Here is a 24126-nt window from a genome sequence, read left to right on the forward strand (position 1 = left end):
TTGGCCAAATGCTGGGCAACCTAGTCGGGAGGGACAGTTTCCCCAATCCCCAGAATTCGACAGGGCTCACAGGTGGCCCAGACCGAAGCCCAAGGTGGGGGGAGCAGCCGAGAGCGATTACAGCGAAGCTTCACTGATACTAGGATCGGGAAAGAATCCTGCGGTGCGCTTGGAAATGAAGGTGGGAAGGACACAGAATCCGGGTCAATCAGGATATTGGGACAGACATGGGAAAGAAAACAGCCGGGTTGAACAAGGTTTAACAAGGCAAAGTTGGCGCTCTACAAGAGTGGGGTGTGATTTGGCATGTTATTCCCAGCCAGACTCTGGGTCGCGTACCAGAGCAAAGAACATTATTTTAATACCTCGATAGAAGCAAATTACTTTGTACGGACTAGCAGCCTGGACAGAGAACAAGCACGGCTGAAATGAAGGCGTATCGGAGGAGGATCGCTGAAAGTCAGAGAAAGAACCAGAGACTTATAGTCTTGGCTATGTGACTACGCGGGACTGTACTGCCTCATTCTGAACAGAAAGATAGGTTGCAGGAGAGAGCGAGGACAGGGAAAGCAGGTGAGTGGGCGGAGAGGAAAAAAAGGCAGTCGGAGAACACGGGCAAAGGGCTAGACCAGCCCAGGGAGGGGGGCCACCATACTAGCAGGGAGGGCTAGCACGGGAGGACAGGCAGCAGAGAGGGAGCGCCTGGCCGGGGGGGTGGGGGTGGGGGGGGAGGAGACACAGCAACAGGGAGGGGGAACGCAGGGGGGAGACCGGGAGGGTGAGACGTGGGAAGGGGACAGGGGGGAGCACAGTATTTTCAGGGCACAGAACGCCAAAGAGAGTTGGCAACTGGATTCGCTTGGGAAGGCAGGGAGCAGGCAGAGGGAACAAGATGACGCTCCAAGCAGCCACTTTGGAGGATCCCTAAACTAAGGGAAACTAGGGGCACAACAACGTGGTGTACACACTGTCGGCGGCCATGTTGGGTGCCCAGCTTAACGGTGAGAACGGTGACCGCGGCCACTTTGGGCGGCCCCCTAATAAAGGGAAACCCTGCAGTACAGGGGCGCATCCATCAGGTAAGTGTGGCTGATCCCGCAGGATCGGGGGGGGGGGGGTCAGAAACCCCCCATCAGGATAGTCACGTGGAATGTAAGGGGACTTAACGGTCCGGTGAAAAGATGCAGAATCATCACCCACTTAAGAAGCCTGAAGGCCGACATAATCCTGCAGGAGACAACCTGAGGGAGAAGAACCAACTTCTGGTAAGGAAGGGCTGGGTGGGACAGGCTACGGGACGAAGGCTAGGGTAATAGCCATACTGCTGAGCAAGAGGACAAGGTTTACGGAGACTAGGACGGTACGGACCAAGGGGGACACGGTACATCATAGTCAGCGGTGCCCTAGACGGGGCACCGGTCGTACTGGTAAATGTGTACGTACCCAACTGGGATGACACAGAATTTATAAAGAAGATCATGCCGGAAATCCCCGACCTCAACACACCGACTGATTAAGAGTGGCGAATTTTAACTGTGTACAGGACCCACTGACCGACCAAGAAACTCCAGAATGGGGAAAAAGACAGGCATCACTAAGGAACTGGGAACATTCATGGAACAGGTGGGGGCTGTGGACCCGTGGAGGATCCTGCACCCTGGCGAGAGGGAATTCTCATTCTTCTCACTGATCCACAGGCATATACACCCAGATCGATTTCTTTGCAGTAGGGAAATCGGTGCTTCCAGGAATAGTAGGAGCATAAAACTCTGTGATATTCATCTCCGACCACGCTCCACATTACATGGATGTGAGGTTGGAGCAGGCCATGCCCAATGCCCCACATGGAGGTTGGACATAGATCTCTTGGTCGACAAGGCCTTCTGCCAGAAAACATCACAGGGCAAAGGCGACTATGCACTAAAGCCCGTGGTCAGGGTAAATTATAGCCTACAAGGCTTACAGAGACAGGAAAAAGAAAGCAGCCAGGCAATAGCTGATTGACTCCGTCCTGGAGGTCGATAGAAAGTACTGCAAATCACTGACCGTAGAGCTTCTGGCGGAGAGGAAAGAGTTACAAATGGATTTTAACCTGCTATCCACTAGGAAAGCAGTACACCAACTCTGCCAGACATGGGGGATCTTCTACAAGCATGGAGAGAAGGCTGGCCGCCTACTGGCTCACCAGCTAAGGAAGCAGGCAGCCACTATGGAAATAGCACAGACAAAAGACAGCAGAGGCAGACTGGTAACAGAACCAAAAGAGATCAACCAGGCATTTGAGACCTTTTACCGAGGGCAGCACACATCCGTGTTTGAAACAGTTCCTCGATGGACTGGACATTGTGGGTGAGGACAGGTGGGGAAAACTGGGAGAAATCATAGAGAGCATCAGCTCCATGCAGGCAGGGAAGGCGACGGACTTCTATAAAAAATTTGCGACGGCCCTGGCCCCACATCTAAGGGACATGTTCGCAGACTGGCTGGCGAGGGGCACCCTGCCTCCTACACTAACAAAGGCCACAATATCGGTGATACCCAAAAAAGATAAAGACCTGACGGAATGCAGCTCATACAGACCCATTTCACTCCTGAATATAGACGCAAAGATATTCGCGAAGGTTCTGGCCAAGAGGCTGGAGAACTTCCTGCCAGAGGTGGTCGCAGAGGACCAGACGGGCTTTGTCAAAGGTAGGCAGCTTATTGCGAACATCAGGCGGCTGATGAATGTAATAATGATCCCCCAGGGAGAGAACACCAGAGGTGATCATCTCCCTGGATGCAGACAGAGTCAAGTGGAATTACCTCCTTGAGGTACTGGCACGGTTTGGGCTAGGAGCAGGGTTCACCTCCTGGGTGAAAATCCTTTACCATGCCCCCAAGGTGAGCATTTGGACCAACACTGCCAGCTCTGAATACGTCCAGCTGCACAGAAGCACACGGCAGGGATGCCCACTGTCTCTGCTGTTGTTGACTCTGGCAATTGAACCCTTCGCGATCGCTCTGCGAGACATGAAAAGCTAGAAGGGCAGGCAAAGGGGAGACAGAACATAGAGTCTCACTTTATGTGGATGACCACTCCTCTGTCTCAGAACCGCAGAAAGGCCTGAGAGCAATCATGCAGCTCCTGAAAGAGTTCGGAAACTTCTCGGGTTATGAACTTAACTTGGGCAAGAGAGAGGCATTCCCGGTGAACCCAAAAGGGGGGAGGGATGGAGCTGGAGGGACTCCCATTCAAATTAGCCCAAAACAAATTCCGCTACCTGGGGATCCAAATAGCCCGGGACTGGACACAGATCCATAAATGGACTCTGACTAGCCTGACGGAGGATGTCAAGAAGGACTTACAGAGATGGAACCTGCTCCCGCTCTCCGTGGTGGGGAGGGTGCACATGATCAAATGAATGTGCTGCCAAGGTTACTCTTCCTGTTCAGATCCATACCGATCTGCATCCCCAAAGACAAGGAGTGACAAAATGATCATGCCGTTTGTGTGTGTGTGTGTGTGTGTGTGTGTGTGTGGGGGGGGGGGGTAAGAATCCAAGAATCCCTAAATCAACGTTGCAGAGGAGAAAAGACATGGGCAGCCTGGCACTACCAAACTTATAATGTTACCACTGGGCAGGTATTGTGGAGACAGTGAGGGGATCGACATGTGAACCCATCATGGAATGGTTGAGCCCAAAGAGAAAATGCTGGAAAATCTCAGCAGGTCTGGCAGCATCTGTAGAGATGCTACAAAGGACCCAAAGGGTCATCTGGACTCGAACCGTTAGCTCTTTTCTCTCCCTACAGATGCTGCCAGACCTGCTGAGATTTTCCAGCATTTTCTCGTTGGTTTCAGATTCCAGCATCCGAAGTAATTTGCTTTTATGTGGAATGGGTGAGGATGGAGGAGGCTTCCTGCAAGGGACCGACCCTCCTGGCTCTCGCCACGGCAGCGTTCCCATCCCCCCCCAACAAAACACACATCCTGCCCAGTGGCGGTAGCCACAGTAAGGATATGAAACCAGATGTGGCAACATTTCAGTCTGACCGAGGTGTCCCCCAAGGTTACTCTTCCTGTTCAGATCCACTTGCGGAAACCACAAGTTCCCACCAGCCATGGTCGACACCACTTTTAAAAAATGGAAACAGGATAGGGGGAGGCTAACAGTCAGGAACTTTTACATGGGGGACAGACTAACGATACTGAGCGAACTGGCGGACGACCTGGAACTACCGACAGGCAGGAACCTCAACACCTCCAGGTAAAGCACTTTCTCCGCAAGGATACTCCAGGGCCCCAGGAACCACATTATTAGAGGACCTGATAAACACGGACAGTAAGGAAGGGGGAAACTGCGGGAAAATCTATGGACAGCTACTGGACAAGGCGAGACTGCTACTGGACGAAGCCATACAAAAATGCGGAGACGACCTGGGGACAGAAGTGGGCTGGGGACTCTGGACCAGGGTCAACTCCCCCTTTCCTCCTCAAGGCTCAGCCTCATGCAGTTCAAGATGGTGCACAGAGCACACCTAACCAGAACCCGAATTAACAGGTTCTTCCCGGAGGGTGAAGATAAATGTGAAAGGTACTAGAGAGGCCTGGCCAACCACACCCACATGATGTGTGCTTATCATAGAATCATAGAATTTACAGTGCAGAAGGAGGCCATTCAGCCCAGCGAGTCTGCACCGGCCCTGGGAAAGAGCACCCCATTTAAGCCCCACGCTTCCACCCTATCCCCCTTTATCTCCATAACCCAGTAACCCCACCCAACCCATCCTTTTTGGAACTATGGGCAATCCAGAATGACCACTCCACCTAACCTGCACATCTTTGGACTGTAGGAGGAAACCGGAGCACCCGGAGGAAACCCACGCACACACGGGGAATACGTGCAGACTCCACACAAACAGTGACTCAAGCCAGGAATCGAACCTGGGACCCTGGAACTGTGAAGCAACTGTGCTAACCACTATGCTACCGTGCTGCCCACTTGTTATCCCAAACTTGTCGGGTTCTGGACAGCCTTCTTCGAGGCGATGTCCAAGATTGTGGGGGTGAGGGTGAAGCCATGCCTGCGAGTGGCAATCAGAACAGCCAGAGCTACACATGGGAAGTGGGCCAACTCTTTCAGGGGAGAGGTGGGGGGGGGGGGGGGCAGGGGAGACTAGAAGCTAGGGGACAGAACACCCTGAACGAAAGAGGGGGATGCCAAGGGGTGGAGGAGGAAATACCAAGAACAATTGTATGTAGATAAGAACCGCACGTGCTGTAAATATTGAACATAAAGTTTTACTGTGTATAATTGAAAATGCCAATAACAATATTCCCAAAAAAAGTAGGGTGCTCTTTCAAAGGCCGGTGTAGACTCGAGGGTCGAATGGCCTCCTTCTGCACTGTAAATTCTATAATTCTATGATTCTAATTGAACCCGGGTCCCTGACGCTGTGAGACAGCAGTGCTAACCATTGTGCCACCATGCTGCCCAATGTATGCATCCAAAAAAATATTGAAATGAAACAGATCCCAAATTATACAACTACTGTTTAAATGGAGGGCTGGTACAACAAAACTGTAAATTGGTGCAAGGCATGTTTACATAACTCTTTTTATGATTTTTGCAAAATATAATTCAGTCTGAGCAAAAACAGTGACTAATTTCAATGCTAATGACACAAGGCGATGAAAGCATTTAATTGAAATCTGAAACGGCTTGGGAAACCAGCTTGACTTCCAGCGAAACTGAGCAAATATGTGAATTAACTGAGGACATCAAAGAAAATGAGGCCTGATCATCTTACAAATGCAAAATACAGTAGGTACTGGGCAATCTGACATAAGAACAGAAAATGTTGGAAAACAAAACTCATATCTATCGGCATCTGTGGAGAGAGAAACAGAGTTAATACGTTGTCATTTGATATTACATAGAATCCTAGAATCCCAAGTAAAAAGGAGGCCATTCAGCCCATCTGGTCATCACCAAGAACCCTATCTAGGCCACTCTCCCATCCTATCCCCATAACCCCACTGTCATGTGAGAGTACCTTTAAGAAATGGGTGTTTTTATAGAATAACTGTAGTGGGTGTACCTTTAAGAAATGGGTGTTTATTACTGCAGTGATGTCAGAGTGTGGGTGGAGCTGGGCTGTCTGCCAGTTTCACTTTGAGAAAAGCTTGGGTGTGTCTGTGGGGGTTTTTTTGGTTTCGTTTTAGTGTTGGAGCTGAAGCCAGACAAAGCAGGTTTACGGTTGTCTCTCTGCCATGAAAAGACTATCTCTTGATCATTTGATGAATTCAGAATTATAAATGTTCTCAATAGTGAATTTAAACCTTGTCTTTGTGTTAAAAGGGTCTTTTGTCTCCTGAATGTTGTTTGGGAATTTATTAAGGATTACTTAGTGTTGTATTCTTTGGGGGTTGTATTTAAATTAATGGTTGCTAAGATGTTCACTGTATGTTTTAAAAAGGTTAACTTGAGTTCATAGAATAAACATTGTTTTGCTTTAAAAAATGCTTTTCCATTTCTGCTGTACCACACCTGTAGAGTGGGCCGTATGCTCCCCATACCACAGTCTATTAAAAGTTGTGGGTCCGATGAACTCCATGATACACTTTACAACAAAGAACAAAGAAATGTACAGCACAGGAACAGGCCCTTCGGCCCTCCAAGCCCGTGCCGACCATGCTGCCCGACTAAACTACAATCTTCTACACTTCCTGGGTCCGTATCCCTCTATTCCCATCCTATTCATGTATTTGTCAAGATGCCCCTTAAATGTCCCTATCGTCCCTGCTTCCACCACCTCCTCCGGTAGCGAGTTCCAGGCACCCACTACCCTCTGTGTAAAAAACTTGCCTCGTACATCTACTCTAAACCTTGCCCCTCTCACCTTAAACCTATGCCTCCTATGCTACCCTGGGGAAAGGCCTCTGACTATCCACTGTGTCTATGCCCCTCATAATTTTGTAGACCTCTATCAGGTTGCCCCTCAACCTCCTTTGTCCCAGTGAGAATAAACTGAGTTTATCCAACCGCTTCTCCATAGCTAATGCCCTCCATACCAGGCAACATTCTGGTAAATCTCTTCTGCACCCTCTCTAAAGCCTCCACATCCTTCCGGTAGTGTGGCGACCAGAATTGAACACTATACTCCAAGTGTGGCCTAACTGAGGTTCTATACAGCTGCAACATGACTTGCCAATTCTTATACTCAATGCCCCGGCCAATGAAGGCAAGCATGCCGTATGCCTTCTTGACTACCTTCTCCACCTGTGTTGCCCCTTTCAGTGACCTGTGGACCTGTACTCCTAGATCTCTGACTTTCAATACTCTTGAGGGTTCTACCATTCACTGTATATTCCCTACCTGCATTAGACCTTCCAAAATGCATTACCTCACATTTGTCCGGATTAAACTCCATCTGCCATCTCTCCGCCCAAGTCTCCAAACAATCTAAATCCTGCTGTATCCTCTGACAGCCCTCATCGCTATCCGCAATTCAACCAACCTTTGTGTCATCTGCAAACTTACTAATCAGACCAGTTACATTTTCCTCCAAATCATTTATATATACTACAAACAGCAAAGGTCCCGGCACTGATCCCTGTGGAACACCACTGGTCACAGCCCTCCAATTAGAAAAGCATCCTTCCATTGCTACTCTCTGCCTTCTATGACCTAGCCAGTTCTGTATCCACCTTGCCAGCTCACCCCTGATCCCGTGTGACTTCACCTTTTGTACTAGTCTACCATGAGGGACCTTGTCAAAGGCATTACTGAAGTCCATATAGACAACATCCACTGCCCTACCTGCATCAATCATCTTTGTGACCTCCTAGAAAAACTCTATCAAGTTAGTGAGACACAACCTCCCCTTCACAAAACCATGCTGCCTCTCACTAATACGTCCATTTGCTTCCAAATGGGAGTAGATCCTGTCTCGAAGAATTCTCTCCAGTAATTTCCCTACCACTGAAGTAAGGCTCACCGGCCTGTAGTTCCCTGGATTATCCTTGCTTTAGGGTTCTCTAAACCCTGGCCCATAGCAAATTGGGGGCTCGAGAGGGATAAAAGTCCATCTATTGGATTGGCTTAGTGAACCTAAAGACAGTGAGGGGTGAGCATATTGTGGTTGCTTCTCAGGTGTGGTATTCTAGTTTAAGTGGGGAGTGTGTTGTGGACAATGGCTCTTTCAGAGACTCTGAAGCTTTTGTGGGTTTAGACAGTCACACGCAGTACCTTACGGACAGAGACGAAAAGCGGACTGTTAGATTTGGCAAAAGCATTGCAGTTAACATTACCTGACAAAGTATGAAAAGATGACATAATTATGGCAGTGGCTCAGCATTTAAAGTTGCCTGAGATACAGTTTGACTCATTGGAAATGGCAAAAATTAAATTACAAATTAAACAAATGGAACATGAGAAAGAATTAAAGCAGTTTGAATATGAAAGAGAGAGAGGAGAAAAAGAGAGAGAGGAAAAAGAGAGAGGGTGTTGGAACTTAGGAAAATGGCCATGAAACATGACAGTCAGTTAAATTTAGCGGATTTAAAGGGAAATGTACAGTTGGATGATAGTGATGAGGATAGAGATAAAGAGCGTCAAAGTCGAAGGCTTGGTGGGAATCTATTTAAATATGTCCAAGCATTGCCAAGGTTTGACAAAAAGGAGGTAGAAGCCTTTTTCGTTTCATTTGCGAAGGTGGCTAAACAAATGAAATGGCCACAGGACATGTGGGTATTACTGATTCAAACAAAGCTGGTAGGTCAGGCTAGTGAAGTGTTTGCATCACTACCGGAGGAGGTATCTGGGACGTATGAGGAGGTGAAAAAAATCCATCTTAGGTGCCTATGAACTGGTGCCTGAAGCCGACAGACAAAGGTGTGGAAATTTAAGGAAAGAATTTGGTCAAACATACATACATGGAGTTTGAAAGGCTCAAATAGAGTAATTTTGATCGGTGCATAAGGGCTTTGAAAATTGACCAAACGTATGAAGCTCTCAGAGAAATTATACTTTTGGAGGAGTTTAAAAATTCAATTCCTGATGTCGTGAGAACTCATATGGAAGAGCAGAGGGTTAAAACTGCGAGATTAGCAGCAGAAATGGCAGATGATTATGTATTAGTTCATAAATCAAAGCATGGTTTCCGACATCAGTTTCAGCCTGTGAGGGATAGAAACTGGGGACATGAGAAATACTCAAATGGTAAAGGTAAAGGTGATCTGATGGGAGATAATAAGGAGAGTGTACCTCAAACTAAAAAAGAAATCCAGGAGGGTGGAAGAGACGTGAAAAGTTTCAAATGTTTTCACTGTAATAAACTAGGCCATGTAAAGTCACAGTGTTGGTAGTTGAAGAACAGCACTGGGAAGGCTGATGTGGTAAAACAGGATAAGACAGTGGGGTTTGTTAAAATGGTTAAAAAAAAGCCCAAATGAAGCAAAGGAGGTGCAAAAGATTGTACAGCCTGATCAAGAGGTGATTGATAAGAAGGTGCCAGATCTCTTTCAAGAATTTACTTGTGTGGGCAAAGTTTACTCAAGTGTATCAGGAGGAGAAGGTAAATAAGTCACAATTTTAAGAGATCCGGGAGCGAGTCAACCTTTAATGGTAAGAGATGAGGAGTTATGTAGTTTGGGAAGAATATTGCCAGAAAAGGTGGTAATATGTGGAATTCAGGGTGAGAGGAGTAGTGTTCCATTCTATAAGGTAAGGTTGGAAAGTCCAGTAAAGAGTGATGAACTGGTAGTAGGAGTAATAGAGAAACTATCTTGTCCAGGAATACAGTTTATCTTGGCTAATGATATAGCTGGATCACAGGTGAGAGTGATGCCTACTGTGGTGGATAAGCCAGTGGAAAATCAGACAACTGAAGTGTTGAAGGACGAGTATCCTGGGATTTTTCCGGATTGTGGTTGCAAAGGTTGCAAAGTCACAGGTTTAAGACAAGAGGAGAAATCAAAGAGTGACGATGAAGTTGAAGTGCAATTATCAGAAACGATTTTGATCAGATGGTTGAAAAAAGAACAAGAACAGGTGGAGGATTAGGCGGATGTTTTAGTTCAGGAAAATTGGTGGAGTTACAACAGAAAGGTATCGAAATAAACCGGATGTATGAGAAAGCATACATGGAAGAAGAATCTGAGTGTATACCAGAGTGTTATTACCATAAAAGTGATGTCTTGATGAGAAAATGGAGACCTATACATATGCAGGCAGATGAAAAGTGGGCAGATGTTCATCAAGTAATATTGCCGGTAGGGTATAGAAAGGAGGTGTTGCGAGTTGCACATGAGGTACTATTTGGGAGTAAGGAAAACTCAAGCTAAAATACAAAAACTTTTTTATTGGCCTGTACTACATAAAGATGCAGTTAAATTTTGTCAATCACATCACACATGTCAAGTGATACAGAAACCTCAAGCAATGATAAAACCAGCGACCTTAATACCCATTCCAGCATTGAGGAATCTTTTACAAGGGTCCTAATTGATTGCGTAGGACCGCTTCCTAAAACGAAAAGTGGGAATCAATATCTTTTGACTGTAATGGATGTGTTTACCAAGTTTCCAGAGGCCTTTCCAGAGGATGTGTCTACTAGGTTTCCAGAGGCCATTCTCCCCTGTGGTTGTCCCCCTCTCAAACAGGTCTACCGCTTTGGATACTGTTGGGGGGAATAGCCTAGCAGGGGAAAACAGCAGCAGCCAGAGCAGTGGCATCACGGCTGGCTCTGATGTTCAGCAGGGAGGGTCAAAGCGCAGAAGAGCAATAGTCATAGGGGACTCTAGTGAGGGGCACAGATAGGCGCTTCTGTGGATGTGAACGAGACTCCAGGATGGTATGTCTCTGAACGGGTAGCGGGCATCCTGAAGGGGGAGGGAAAACAGGCAGAGGTACATATCGGTACTAACGACATAGGCATGGGGTCCTGCAGCAGGAGTTCAGGGAGCTAGGCAGAAAGTTAAAAGAAAGGACCTCTAGGGTTGTAATCTCGGGATTACTCCCTGTGCCACGATCCAGTGAGGCTAGAAATAGGAAGATAGAGCAGCTAAACATGTGGCTACACAGCTGGTGTAGGAGGGAGGGTTTCCGTTATCTGGACCACTGGGAGCTCTTTCGGGGCAGGTATGACCTGTATAAGAAGGACGGGTTGCATCTAAACTGGAGAGGCATAAATATCCTGGCCGCGAGGTTTGCTAGTGTCACACGGGAGGGTTTAAGCTAGTATGGCAGGGGGGTAGGTACCGGAGCAAGAGGTCAGAAGGTGAAAAGATTGAGGGAGAACTGGGGAATAGGGCCAGTAAGGCTCTGAGGAAGAGCAGACAGGGAGATGTTGCTGAAAACAGCGGGACTGGTGGCCTGAAGTGCATATATTTTATTGCAAGACGTATAATAGGTAAGGCAGATGAACTTAGAGCTTGGATTGGTACTTGGAACTATGATGTTTTGCCATTACAGAGACCTGGTTGAGGGAAGGACAGGATTGGCAGCTAAACGTTCCAGGATTTAGATGTTTCAGGCGGGATAGAGGGGGATGTAAAAGGGGTGGAGGAGTTGCGCTGGTTAGGGAGAATATCACAGCTGTACTGCGGGAGGACACCTCAGAGGGCAGCGAGGCTATATGGGTAGAGATCAGGAATAAGAAGGGTGCAGTCACAATGTTGGGGGTTTACTACAGCCCACCCAACAGCCAGCGGGAGATAGAGGAGCAGATAGGTAGACAGATTTTGGAAAGGAGTAAAAGCAACAGGGTTATTGTGATGGGAGACTTTAACTTCCCCAATATTGACTGGGACCCACTTAGTGCTAGGGGCTTGGACGGGGCAGAGTTTGTAAGGATCATCCAGGAGGGCTTCTTAAAATAATGTGTTGAAAGTCCAACTAGGGAAGGGGCTATACTGGACCTGGTATTGGCGAATGAGCCCGGCAGGTGGTAGAAGTTTCAGTAGAGGAGCATTTCGGGAACAGTGACCACAATTCAGTAAGTTTTAAAGTGCTGGTGGACAAGGATATGAGTGGTCCTAGGGTGAATGTGCTAAATTGGGGGAAGGCTAATTATAACAATATTAGGCAGGAACTGAAGAACCTAGATTGGTGGGCGGATGTTTGAGGGTAAATCAACATCTGACATGTGGGAGGCTTTCAAATGTCAGTTGAAAGGAATTCAGGACCGGCATGTTCCTGTGTGGAAACAGGATAAATCCGGCAAATTTCGGGAACCTTGGATAATGAGACATATTGTAGGCCTCATCAAAAAGAAAAAGGAGGCATTTGTCAGGACTAGAAGGCTGAGAACAGACAAAGCCTGTGTGGAATATAAGGAAAGTAGGAAGGAACTTAAGCAAGGAGTCAGGAGGGTTAAAAGGGGTCCCGAAAAGTCATTGGCAAATAGGGTGAAGGAAAATCCCAAGGCTTTTTACACGTACATAAAAAACAAGAGGGTAGCCAGGGAAAGGGTTGGCCACTGAAGGACAGGCGAGGGAATCTATGTGTGAAGCCAGAGGAAATGGGCGAGGTACTAAATGAATACTTTGCATCAGTATTCACCAAAGAGAAGGAATTGGTGGATGTTGAGTCTAGAGAAGAGTGTGTAGATAGCCTGGGTCACATTGAGATCCAAAAGACGAGGTGTTGGGCGTCTTGAAAAATATTAAGCTAGATAAGTCCCAAGGCCTGATGGGAACTATCCCAGAATACTGAAGGAGGCTAGAGAGGAAATTGCTGAGGCCTTGACAGAAATCTTTGGATCCTCACTGTCTTCAGGTGATGTCCCAGAGGACTGGAGAATAGTCAATGTTGTTCCTTTGTTTAAGAAGGGTAGCAAGGATAATCCAGGGAACTACAGGCCAGTGAGCCTTACGTCAGTGGTAGGCAAATTACTGGAGAGAATTCTTCGAGACAGGATCTACTCCCATTTGGAAGCAAATGGACATATTAGTGAGGGGCAGCAAGGTACTGTGAAGGGGAGGTCGTGTCTCACTAACTTGACAAGAGTTTTTCGAGGAAGTCACAAAGATGATTGGTGAAGGTAGGGCAGCGGATGATGTATATATGGACTTCAGTAAGGCCTTTGACAAGGTCTCTCATGGCAGACTGGTACAAAAGGTGAAGTCACACGGGATCAGGGGTGAGCTGGCAAGATGGATACACAACTGGCTAGGTTATAGAAGGCAGAGAGTAGCAATGGAAGGATGCTTTTCTGATTGGAGGGCTGTGACGAGTGGTGTTCCACAGGGACCAGTGCTGGGACCTTTGCTGTTCGTAGTATGTATAAATGATTTGGAGGAAAATGTAACTGGTCTGATTCGTAAGTTTGCAGACGACACAAAGGTTGGTGGAATTGCGAATAGCGATGAGGACTGTCAGAGGATACAGCAGGACTTAGATCGTTTGGAGACTTGGGCGGAGAGATGGCAGCTGGTGTTTAATCTGGACAAATGTGAGGTAATGCATTTTGGAAGGTCTAATGCAGGTAGGGAATATACAATGAATGGTAGAACCCTCAAGAATATTGACAGTCAGAGAGATCTAGGTGTACTGGTCCACAGGTCACTGAAAGGGGCAACACAGGTGGAGAAGGTAGTCAAGAAGGTAGTTAAGAAGGCATGTGACGCATACTGGGATATTGACATTTAAGGGACATCTTGACAAATACATGAATAGGATGGGAATAGAGGGATACGGACCCCAGAAGTGCAGAAGAATTTAGTTTAGACGGGCAGCATGGTCGGCACAGGCTTGGAGGGCTGAAGGGCCTGTTTCTGTGCTGTACCTTTCTTTGTTCTTTGTTCTTTGTTCTATTCCAGTACGTAATATTACAGCTAAAAAGATTGTGGAGGAGTTACTTAAATTCTTTACTTGATATGGACTACCCACAGAAATACAATCAGATCAAGGATCAAATTTTACATCAAGGTTATTCAAAGAAGCTATGGGTAGCTTAGGAATAAAACAATTTAAATCAACTGCGTACCATCCAGAATTGCAGGGAGCATTGGATAGATGGCATCAGACATTAAAGACAATGTTGAGGGCTTATTGTCATGATTATCCAGAGGATTGGGATAAAGGAATTCCATTCGCACTGTTTGCAATTAGGGATGCACCTAATGAGTCAACCAAATTCGGTCCTTTTGAACTAAGTTTTGGTCATGAGGTAAGAGGATCACTTAAATTGATTGAGGAAAAATTGGTGAGTGAGAAATTGGAAATTACATGATTGGATCAAGTGTCAAATTTTAGGGAACGATTAAATAGAGCAGATGAATTGGCTAGACAACATTTAAAAGTTGCACAAAATGTGATGAAACGGGTCGCGGACAAGAAATCCAAAGTTTGTAGTTTTGCCAGTATTGTTACCAGTGTAGGTGAACCTTTAAAAGCAAGGTTTTGTGGACCTTATCAGATTGAAAGGAAATTAAGTGAGGTGAATTATGTGGTAAAAACGCCAGATAGAAGGTCTCACCGAGTGTGAATATGCTTAAAAGGTACTTTCAAAGGGAAGGAGAGAAAAAGGAGGAGGTTTTAATGATTCTAACTCAAAGTGACAAACCAAATCCAGATGACTGTGAATTTGACATACCTCAAATTAAATTGGAAAATGAGGATGTTCTTACAAATTGTGGTAACTTGTTGAGTTACCTTCCAGAGGAATAATGAACTGACCTGCAAGAGTTATTGATATCACGTGGGCAAGTGTGTAGAGATAAATTGGGAAGTACTAAAATGGCTATACATGATGCAGATGTGGGAAACGCTGTTCCAATCAAACAACATCCATACAGACTTAACCCTTTAAAATTGGCACAGGTTAACAAAGAGATTGAGAGTCTGCTTTAAAATGGCAGAATTGCAGCCAATGGAGCTCACCCATAGTGATGGTACCAAAACCAGACGGTACCCAACGGTTGTGTGTGGACTATGGAAAGGTTAATGCAGTTACAAGAACGGACTCTTATCCTATCCCACGTTTGGAGAATTACATTGAGAAAGTGTGACAATCCGCTTTTATTTCTAAACTGGATTTACTTAAAGGTTACTGGTAGGTACCTTTATCCAAAAGGGTGAAGGAGATTTCAGCTTTTGTGACTCCAGATAGTATATACCAATTTAAAGTTATGCCATTTGGCATGGAAAACGCCCCAGCCACATTTCAACGGTTAACTAACAAAGTCGTTTCAGGATTACCCAATTGTGCGGTATACATCGACGATCTGGTAATTTTCGGCCAGACATGGAAAGAACATTTAAAACATCTGATGGAGTTATCCGATCGACTGAAGGAGGCGGGTTTGGTGATAAACCTAGCCAAAAGTGAATTTGGAAAAGCCCAAGTCACTTTCCTTTGCCATACGATCGGACAGGGTCGAATGATCACACGGGATGTGAAATCAACAATTATTGAGGAGTTTTCAATACCCTCGACACGAAGGGAAATAATGTGATTTCTTGGCATGAGTGGATTTGATCGAACATTTGTGAAAAGGTTTTGTAGCGTGATTGCTCCACTGATGGACTTGATGAAGAAATGTTGAAAATTTCAGTGGACAGCGGAGTTTCAACAGGCATTTGACTGCCTGAAAGCTGTGATAACCAACGCTCCTGTGTTGGAAACTTACACGGGACTCTGTGATCAGATTGAACTAAAGTATCTGACTTTAAAGAGAAATACCGAGGCGTAGAGAAATGGATGGATCGTGCAAAGACCTTCTTGTTCAAAGAGATGCCAATCGAGAAGGATTTCAGTTGGAGGAAGAAGAAAAAAAATGGACTATTATTATACCTGTTTGCGTGTGGGGGTTTTTAAAACCATAAAGTATATTTACTGTGTGCATTTCTTAAAGGATAGTGAAAAGGTGAAAAATGAAACCATCTTGAAGTTGATGGTTTATTTTTTTTTCTTGGGGGAAGATGTCATGTGAGAGTACCTTTAAGAAATGGGTGTTTTTATAGAATAACTGTAGTGGGTGTACCTTTAAGAAATGGGTGTTTATTACTGCAGTGATGTCAGAGTGTGGGTTGAGCTGGGCTGTCTGTCAGCTTTTAGTTTCACTTTAAGAAAAGCTTGGGTGCTTCTGTGTTTTTTCGGTTTCGTTTCAGTGTTGGAGCTGAAGCCAGACAAAGCAGGTGTACTGTTGTCTCTCTGCCATGAAAAGACTATCTCTTGATCATTTGATGAATTCAGAATTATAAATGTTCTCAATAGTGAATTTAAACCTTGTCTTTGTGTTAAAAGGGTCTTTTGTCTTCTGAATGTTGTTTGGGAATTTATTAAGGATTACTTAGTGTTGTATTCTTGGGGGGTTGTATTTGAATTAATGGTTGCTAAGATGTTCACTGAATGTTTTAAAAAGGTTAACTTGAGTTCATAGAATAAACATTGTTTTGCTTTAAAAAATGCTTTTCCATTTCTGCTGTACCACACCTGTAGAGTGGGCCGTATGCTCCCCATACCACAATCTATTAAAAGTTGTGGGTCCGATGAACTCCATGATACACTTTGGGGTTCTCTAAACCCTGGCCCATAACACCACCTAACCTGCACATCTTCGGACACTAAAGGGCATTATTTTTAGCATGGCCAATCCACCCAACCTGCGCATCTTTGGACAGGTTGGAATCCGGAGCTCCAGGAGGAAACCCATTCAGACACAGGGAGAAAGTGTAAACTCCACACAGACAGTTCAGGAGGAAACCCATTCAGACACAGGGAGACAGTGCAAACTCCACACAGACAAAGCCAAAATTGAACCTGGGTTCCTGGCGCTGTGAGGCAGCAGTGCCAACTACTGTGCCACTGTGCCAGAACTTGAGTGTTGCTGAAAATCGAGACATGCTGTTACCAACAGTCATGGGATCAATCATTTATACTGTATCTCTCATGCAATGGTAGTGCAACAACGCAATCTATCCCTCAATGCCAGCAAAACTAAAGAGCTGGTCATTGACTTCAGGAAGCAAAGTATCGTACAGACCCCTGTCTGTATCAACTGGGCCGAGGTAGAATTGGTTGACAGCTTCAAATTCCTAGGTACGCACATCACCAAAAATCTGTTCTGGTCCACCCACGTCGAAGCTACCACCAAGAAAGCACAACAGCACCTATACTTCCTCAGGAAACTAAGGAAATTCGATATGTTCACACTGACTCTTACCAACTTTTACAGATGCGTCATAGAAAGCATCCTATCTGACTGCATCGCAACTGACAACTGCTCGACCCAAGACCGCAACAAACTTCAGGGAGTCATGAACACAGCCGAGTCCATCACACAAACCTGCTTCCCATCCACTGACTCCATCTGCACCTCCCACTGCCTGGGGAAAGCCTCCCACCCGGCTTACTTACTCTTCCAACTTCTTCCATCGGGCAAAAGATACAAAAGTCTGAGAACAAGCACGAACAGATTCAAAAACAGCTCCTTCCCCACTGTTACCAGACTCCTAAATGACTCTCTTATAGACTGACCTGATTATTACTACAATCCCGTATGCTTCACCCGATGCCGGTGTTTATATATTTACATTGTGTGCCTTGTGTTGCCCTATGATGTATTTTCTTTTCTTTTCTTTTCATGTACTTAATGGTCTGTTTGAGCTGCACGCAGAAAAATACTTTTCACTGTACCTCAGTACACATGAAATTAAACAAATCCAATCCAATCCAATTTAATTGTTCTTTTCACCATTGCTATTCCATGAATATTTGATGAATGCAAAGTGAAAAACTTTGATAGTATGTCTCTTTTGTCAGCAATACCAAATTTCCCTTCGGCATTAAAAACCAAAGTTGAGATCATTTTTGAGTCCTGACCCTGGGCGCAATTCTCCCATTGGGAGACTAGGTCACGACGCCGTAGTGAAAACCGGACTGTTTCACTCCGGCGTTGGAGGCTGTTTCCAGCCCCCTATTCTCCCGCCCCCCCCCGGGGGCTAGGAGCGGCGCCACGTCATTTACACACGCCGTCCTCCCCGTGGCCGCCATTCAGGAAGATGGAGGATCGATCTTGCGGGGCAGCGGAGGAAAGGAGGTCCTCCTTCAGAGAGGCCGGCCCGCCGATTGGTGGGCACTGATCGCGGGCGAGACCCCCTTTGAGACCCCCCCCCCGGTGCAGGAACCCCCCTCGCCTCCCCACAGGCTGCCCCCCACCCAGCGTTCCCGCGCTGTTCCCGCCGGCAGCGACCAGGTGTGGATGGCGCCGGCGGGAACCTGTCATGTTGGGCAGGCCGCTCGGCCGGAGAATCGCCACTCGCCCATTACCAATGGCAAGTGGCGATTCTCCCAGCAGCCAGCCGTGATTCGTGCCGTGCCTGTTTGGGGGTGGGGGGGGGGAGAATCGCGTGCGGGCGTCAGGGCGGTGTGGCAGAACTCGCACGGCGCCCGGGCGATTCTCCCCCCCCCCCCCCCGGCGTGGGGAGGGGGGGAGAGAATTCCGCCCCCTGTTTGTGTCCTCAACCTTGGTGACCTGATAGGAAGCAGCCAATTTAGATGCCACCAATTATGAATGGAACAGTGATACTAAAGGCCCAATCAGAAGGCTCACATTGCTGCATGGCTGGCAACTGCAATGATGAGGCAGAAAGAGCAGGGCCTCAAAATGGAGTAACTCTTGGGAGCTTGCAGAAAATTAAAAAATTTAAGACCAACAGCTGTGGAGAGGGAACCCTGTCACAGAATTGGTTGTATATATATCTATGACCTTTTCCTCTTTGTAGTTGCTTCAGTGGTACATTGAGACAAAGCTCTGATGGATTCTCAGTCTGCTGCCAGGAGGCTGCCTCCAAGTAATTGCTTAGCACGCAAAAAGCAGTACAATTCCAGGAAAATATTTAAGGGGCCTTTTTTGACCTAATTGGTTGTAGGTTGCTGATTGATGTGGTAGCCCAAGTCTGCAAACTACTGCCAGGAGGCAGCACAAGGAACCACCCTGATGCAACTACTTCAATTTCCCTGCATCTGCTCTCCCCAGTCTCATGAGGGTGGTTCCAGGTGAGAAATTTCAGTTATACAGTGATAGAATACAGAGGGTAGCAGTGGAAGGGTGTTTTTCTGATTGGAGGGCTGTGATTAGTGGTTTTCCACAGGGTTCAGTGCTGGGACCTTTGCTGTTCATACAATATATAAATGATTTGAGGGAAAATGTAACTGGTCTGATTAGAAAGTTTGTGGACGACACAAAGGTTGGTGGAATTGCGGATAGCGATGAGGACTTTCAGAGGATACAGCAGGATATAAATCCGTTGGAGGCTTGGGCGGAGAGATGGCAGATGGAGTTTAATCCAGACAAATATGAGGTAATGCATTTTGGGAGGTCAAATACAGATGGGAAATATACAGTAAATGGCAGAACCCTTAAGAATATTGACAGGCAGAGGAATCTGGGTGTATAGGGCCACAGGTCACATAAAGTGTCAATGCAAGTGGAGAAGGTAGTCAAGAAGGCCTACGGCATGCTGGCCTTCATCGTCCAGGGCATTGGGTATAGAAATTGACAAGTCATGCTGCAGCTGTGTAGTACCTTAGTTAAGCCGCACTTGGAATATATGGCACAATCCACCGGCCACATTGTGCTCTCGCTTGAGTGCGGTATGTCTGGTGAATGCCGGGAGAGCCCTCTCGCGGATTTCCCGACAGTCTTCGCACCCCGCGAGATTCACCCAAGTCCAGCAGGGCGTTCGAATCTGAAACATGTCCACAAGGTGTGTGACCAAACGGCGCGCGCCGAAGCTGGTTTTAAACCGGCTTAGGCAAACCTAAACTGGCAATGCGGGATGCACAGGCCTCCCAGGGAGGCCACAGCCAGGCACCATTCAGCACTGGTCCACTCAAATGTGGACCAGGTGGAATGGCACCTGGGACTTCTCCCGTCCCATCAGAGGCCTCTGGATGGTCAGTGTAAGTGCAAGGTGACTCCCTGTTCCTCCCCCTGGAATGTGGGCATCTTGGCACTGCCTTGGTACACCTTGGTACTGCCAACCTTGCACTGCCTAGGTGCCCAGATGGCACTGTTAAGTCGACAGGTGACTGCCTGGGTGCCAGGGTTGCAGTGCAAGGGTGCCTGAGTCAGGGGGTGAGGGGTCCATGCCCATGAAAGGAGGATGGAGGGAGGATGTGCATGGCAGGTAACTATGGGCCTCCGAGAGGTTGGGGGGGGGGTGATGTGTGGGGGTTGTGGACTGTAAGTGGACTTGGGGGAAGCCTGAAGAGGGGGGCCCCCAGGGACCCCATAGCGGGGTGTCCTCACCTGGTTAGTGTGGGGTAGTGCCCATATGTGTGGCGGGTGACATTACCCATGGGTGGGGACCCACAAGCTCCCTTAGAGATTGGGGCATCCTTTCAAAATGGCGGCCGATTTAGCACCAGTGCTAAAAAAATTCTGGCCGCGATTCTCCAGAAATACCTCCAAGTGTGTGAGCAAGCGGGAATTGTCGCGGGTTTCCCAGCGCCGGACCAGTGAGGCCGGCAACGCTATTCAACGTCCAATTAACGAGGCCTCACAGGCTTCTCGCCTCGAATGCTGGCTTGCCAGCTGATTCGCCGGGACCGCACACGTCAGCTAACAACGTCGGGCAGCACTTAAACTGTATTTGCTCAGCCAATCCCAGCCGCCTCACAATAATGACGTCGAGGAGACCGGCCCCAAGATTCGGGGATGCTGACCTGGGGAGGCTCCAGGACACGGTGGAGATCAGGTGGGGATGTCACCCAGTGACAGGCTGACCTTGATGATGTTCTGTGGGACATGTCCCGCTCTCAGTTGGGCATGGCTGAGACACTGCGGAGTATGGTCCGGTGACTGGGAGATGTTTCCCAGTCACTGAGGAGCATCTTTATGGGCGTTGGCACAATGGTGCGGACCATGGGGAACTGCCAGGGCTCGCAGAGCCAGAGGATGCAGGGGCAGCCGGGGTTCAAACCAGCTGCCCCCCCCATCCATGGGTGTGCACCCTGGACCCATCCCACTGAGTGGAGATAGTGGCCACCAGTTCTCCCGGGTTCCAGCCCTCTGTTGAGGCCGTGTCTCGGGTTCGGCACATGGGACAGGGCACCATAGGTCCCTCCATCCTCAGAACCCCCAGAGGATGCCCACCAGGGGCATCGAAGGCCACGGGATGAGGTAAGCAGCTGGCTGCCTCCACCTCACATGTGTATCCTGGGGAGACACCTAGACGTAGCAGTAGAGTTAGGAGGGCAAAGCACATTGAGGATCACTGAGGGCACTAGGGGAGGGAGGACAGGGTAGGTAGTGGGTGAGGGGGTGGGGGGTTGGGGGTGTGGGGGCTCCACCATCAGGAGAGTGGGGACCGATATTGAACAATAAACACCCTTGTGCACAACCAGTAGCATGCCTGTCACTTACTTCCGCAATGCATCACTGCGTGCAGGTGATGGGTGTGAGCGAGCGCTTAGCAGACTGGCAGGGGTCAGATTGAGGAGCACTAGCTCTATGTGAGTTATCATCATCCCCCTGCTTTCGACAGAGACCCGTGGACAGAGCCGACACAGTCCCAGCACTGGAGTGATGTGACACATATCCTGGGAGGGAAGGAAATAGGGCTGGTGGGTGGGTAAGGTAGCGATGATGGACCAGGCTGCATCCTAGATGAATCAGGGAAGCATGACGGCCTCCCTGGCCCTCTGGACTTGCCGGACCCTCATCGCTGCCGCCTGTCAGCAGCTTTCGGCTGGCCTCAGGTTCCTCCCCGACCTCGTGATCCAGCCCCTAATCATCCTCATCGCCATCCTCCTCCTCCTCCACCTCTCCCTCCTCCTCCTCGGAGGTGGCCAGATGTTCCTCATCACCAATCTCTAGCTCATCGCCTCTCTGCTGTGCCAGGTTGTGGAGGACACAGCAGACCACCACAAAGCGGGCGACCCTCCAGGCGGTGGACTGGAGTCCACTTCCGGAGCAGTCGAGGCATCGGAACCACATCTTGAGGAGTCCGATGCACCGCTTCATGACAGCCCAGGTATCTGCAGGGGCCTTGTTGAAGCGGGTCTCTACTTCGGTCTCCAGCCTCCTGGTGTCATTAGCCAGGTCCTCAGCGGATATCCCTTATCCCCCAAGAGCCAACCGGCCATTCTGGGATGCTCCTGAAGAAGGATACAGCTGTCGTGCACATTTCCCAGGAAGTGGGCACACATGTGCATTATCTTCATCTGGTGGTCGCAGATGAGTTGTATGGTGAGGGGGTGGTTAACATAGGGCACCCCCAGACGGCCCAGTGAGTACAGGGCAACATGAGTGGCATCTATGACTCCCTGGAACTGGGGCATCCCAATATTGGCTGAGAAACCTGCTGCCTGGGCGTCCTGTTCGGCCTGGTCCATGTCAAAGTGGATGTAGTCTTCCGCCTGGGCATACTGGGCATTCATGATCTGCCAAATGCACTTGTGAGATAACACACAGGTTCCCACTCGAGCCCTGGAATGATCCCGTGGTATAAACGTTCAGGGCTGTGGTGACCTTGACGGGCACCGGGAGAGGATGTCCCCTTCCTCCACGGTGCCAAGTCTGCAAGGATATGACACAGGTGTCACTCCGTCTCCTTGTTGAGGCGGAGCCTCCTGCGGCACACACTACCCATCATCTGTTCGAATGACCAGCAATGCCTGTACACCCTGGATTATCTCAGGACTGCCCCTCTGGGTCCCTCCTTAGCCTGATGGGTGGCCGAGTCTGGGGCGGGGTCCAGCACATGGGATGCTGCCTCGAGCATGTGCAGACATTGCTGTTGCCGCCCTCTCCGGCGTTTGCCTGCATTGCGTAGCACCAGCACCACTAGGGCAAACTAGCGTTCCATATCTGAAAGGCATTGGTTAGATCGACAAACAGTGGTGGCTCTCAAGCCGGACTATCCATTCCCCCACTGACCCCCCCTATCCTTCACTCTGGAACGCCTTGCCCATGCGCACGTGGCAGCAGCGAGTCCCCCTCACTGGGCCCCAGACGCTGTACCCCGGACCCCGCTCACAACATCAACTAGGTCATGCTCTGGCCTCTCCCCATGGCACTCATCCATCCTCCGGCCGTGGGCATGTCCCCCAGAGCTGTGTCCCATCCCCTCGGTGTTCAGATGTTGGCTGCTGCCTGTGTCGTGTTGCCTCCCACAGTGTTCTGGCACACTGTCCAGGCATCGTGGTCTGATTCAGATGCTGAGCAATGACTTCCATATGCTACATGACTCATCCACCCAGGGGAATCCACTTGGGTTGTGCGCAGTGCTAACCTAACCACGATTACCAATTCCCTATCAGCAGTCGCCTTCAGCTGCGCAGCCAAAGGCCTCGGCAGTTGGTGGGGGTTATGGGTGGTCCAGGGGCAGACGGTCAGGGACAAGGGTTGCCCTCTAATGCGTACACACGATCCAGGGGCTGGCATGGTGGTGCAGCGAGTGGTTTCCCCCTGGTTTCCACGCACACATCCCGTCCCTCCTATGGCGGCCCACCCCTGCGAAGGGTCTCCCCACCCCGAGCCGAGGGTCCCCATCCCCACCGAGCACTGGTGCAGCAAGCCCAGTACCCCCGGGCACTTTGCCTGTGAGCAAAGGTGGCTACTCCCCTCCTCGGCTCCCCATAGAAGCCCTTCCACCAGGTTCATGTGTTTAAAAAGGAGTATTAATCGGTGCCAGCCTGAGCACTTGCTGGGGAGGCGGCTGAATGACGGAGGCCGTTGGATAACGGGTACCTCTTGTTAATTTTATTGAATTGGGGCTTAAGTGATAATTGGTTTCTCACCACGCTACGGCAAGATTCTGATTTCGCCTAGGGGAGCAGGATAGTTGCTTCGCAAACTGGCGCCTGGCGCGGTTCCTGTTTTTGGTCGCTCCCGCTATTCACCAGCCTCATATCGCTTGGCACGAGAGTAACGAGGCCAGACGATCGCACCCACAAAGTGTGGGCTAAACTGGTGTAAAACTCCCCAGGATCCAAAAAAGTGATTGTCACTGAGTAGCCAGATTTCCGGTGGCGGCCATGGAGGAGTCGCACATTTGATAGCTCCCGCCTGTGATGGACTTTTATACCTTTATCTCCTGTTTTTTTATGGATTTTACTGGATGAATCGGTGGAGATTGAGACGGTGAGGAGTAATCCCCCTCCAGTGCATGGAGAATTGGACCAGAA

At 48.6% G+C, this 24126-nt stretch overlaps 1 protein-coding gene across 1 annotated transcript in view; it reads right to left on the bottom strand.

The window, feature by feature from the left end:
* LOC140405554 (ectonucleotide pyrophosphatase/phosphodiesterase family member 7-like) overlaps window positions 1-24126 on the bottom strand; it is a 132749-nt gene that overhangs the window by 38215 nt on the left and 70408 nt on the right. The window lies entirely within an intron of this gene.

Source organism: Scyliorhinus torazame, unplaced genomic scaffold (genome assembly GCF_047496885.1).
Source record: "Scyliorhinus torazame isolate Kashiwa2021f unplaced genomic scaffold, sScyTor2.1 scaffold_51, whole genome shotgun sequence".
In the NCBI taxonomy this organism is placed as follows: domain Eukaryota; kingdom Metazoa; phylum Chordata; class Chondrichthyes; order Carcharhiniformes; family Scyliorhinidae; genus Scyliorhinus; species Scyliorhinus torazame.